This window comes from Tiliqua scincoides, chromosome 4, assembly GCF_035046505.1.
Source record: "Tiliqua scincoides isolate rTilSci1 chromosome 4, rTilSci1.hap2, whole genome shotgun sequence".
In the NCBI taxonomy this organism is placed as follows: domain Eukaryota; kingdom Metazoa; phylum Chordata; class Lepidosauria; order Squamata; family Scincidae; genus Tiliqua; species Tiliqua scincoides.
This window is the reverse complement of record NC_089824.1, coordinates 126,529,171-126,531,745: the sequence shown is the minus strand read 5'-3', so window position 1 is coordinate 126,531,745 and position 2,575 is coordinate 126,529,171.

The window sequence follows — 2,575 nt, the reverse complement described above, 5'->3', positions numbered from 1 at the left end:
TCTGTTTGAACTAAAGTAATATGCTCCTTAGATGAACCCATCCGAGAACAATCTGGTGTTTTACACCCCTTGAAATTTCCACATTCTTCTCAAGGTCAGTCCCATATGGATCACATTTTGGTAATCAAAATGAGATGTGACCAATGCATGTATGAGACTGACCAGCCTGCAGACAGCTACACTGAAGCAAGGAAGAAGGTATTACTATAGCATGGAGCCTTAGCCAATGATTAGATATGTGCTGCCTGGCTTTTATTGTGTTTTTTCCCCTATTAACCATTTTTTTCCCTACTGACTTTTTTTAAAGGTCAGCAGTCCAGTTACCTAGAAATAGATGCAATACAGAAAGTAAATTCCCATATGGGTTATGCAGATCTTTCGGAAGAGTTAGAAACAGATAAAAATTCACCTCTTTCTAAACATTTTAGTTTCAGGTTTATGTTTGAAGGTTCTCTTAAAAAACACTTACACAGCCGAACCACAACCTAAGTTCCATACTGGCATCCGTTTAAATTATTTACTACCCTTTCCACTCATATTTTCATTGAACTATGTTAAAAATATTTTGCTGAAATGTTTCTTTATGTTGTCCATTGGGTTTAATAGACGTGCCATTTAATAAGCTCTCTACCTGTAAGGATAGACTATTTGACCTCTGTGACCTGCCACTGGTAGACATAGTATAAGATTGCTTTGTGAAATAAAGCTGTCGGTTACATCAACAAAATAAAAAATGATCGTATTCCAATACTCTCTGCTGAGTACTATGACAGCACTGAAATATGGAATAAAATTGAAAGTAGATTAGTTTTGGGCCCTAAGTCATGTTTTGACAAGATATAAGAGAAGAGAACATATCTTTGAACTTTTAGTTTTAAAGTTTTTTAATGAAAATATTTATCATTTTGTAAGGTTCCTTCTTTCTTTATCACAGCCGGACTGTATAACCTTAAAACAATCCATTCTCTTATTGTGAGGGATATAAATACTAAGCTATCTTTTATATTAAACATCATAAAGGATACACACACACTATGGAATGGTGTGACACCCGTATCTGTAAAGGACTGTCATGTTAATAAAAAAAATAGCTTATTGGGGAGGTTGAAAAATCAGTCATTAATAAGCCACATATTTTTAAACTATGTAGAGCATGTAAAATACTCCAGACAAGAAGGCTGCCTTTGCCATATTTTCTGCTTGTGCTTGGAAATGCTGTAAGATCTGTGCAACGGGGTAAATATGCTGGGATGCGTTCAATTCTTTGGGAAATTGTGTTTCCTGTTTCAAATGTATTTGCAAATGCAGACATATAAATGAATATTTTTGAGTCTTTCAACGTGGTTGAAGGCACAATGCTTTAAATACTGTTGCTACACAATTCCTATTCATTTTAGCGAGACCTGATGAGGTGGATTTGTGCCTTCTGTGAGATAGAACAAGGGTGTAAGATGGTATAATTTGGTCTAAGACACATTATAGTTTGTGGGTTGGATCAGTAAGAGTGTGGGTGTGCACCAATAGGATGTGAGTTGCATCAATAAGAATTAACATTTGCCAGCTATATTTTGTTGAATGTGGCAAAATATTTAAGGACTAATTAAAAAAAATAGAGAAAGATTGAAATTGCCAAAAACCTAATTTTGTGAAAACAAATTATTGATATAAAACTGCTCAGCCTTTTTTTTATGTGAACTGCCAGTAGCTGTAGATTTCCTTTTGTAACTAATCTAAAGTTAAAATAATTAATGATGCTTTAAGAAAAATTGAACACAGAAGGGATAAATAGGAAATAAAGGTACTTATGCAGCACTGAAAAAGTATGGGCTTCATTCAGTACATTGTGGGACAATATCCACATGGGAATCCCCATAAGTAGAAGCATAACATTTACTAATGCTTGTTAGTAAATGTTAGTAAATGGTGTTACTAACCTTATCCAGAAGTAAGCCCATTGTGTTTAGTAAGACTGGGGGCCCAATCCTATCCAACATTCCAGCATCAATGCAGCCATGCCAAAGGGGGGGGCTATCATGGAGGCCTCTTCAAGGTAAGGGAATGTTTGTTCCTCTACCTCAGGGCTGCATTGCTGCTGGAAATTAGATAGGATTGGCCTCTTAGACTGCAATCCTAACCAATTTTCCAGCACTGACATAATGCAATGCAACTCCGAGGTAAAGGAACAAACATTGCCTTACCTTGATGAGGCCTCCATGACTGCCCCCCAACTGCAGGATGCAGCACATGCCCCACTGGCACACCTATCCCAGTGCTGGAAAGTTGTTTAGAATTGCGCTCTTATATAAACTTACTCACCAGAAACAAACATCTCTACCCATAAGGCATAATCATGCTCTGTTCACCTGTCACAGTTTAGAGCAGCCATTTTCAGCCAGTGTGCTGTGGCACACTGGTGTGCTGCAAATGGTCTGCAGGTGTTCCATGAGAGTTTGAGGAGGGTCATTTATTAGTAGAGCCACTGGGGGATGTGAGCCCCCCCCACCAACAGCATGGTGTGCCTTGTCAATTGTAAAAAAACCGATGGTGTGTTTTGACAATTTTAGCACCTTGTCAG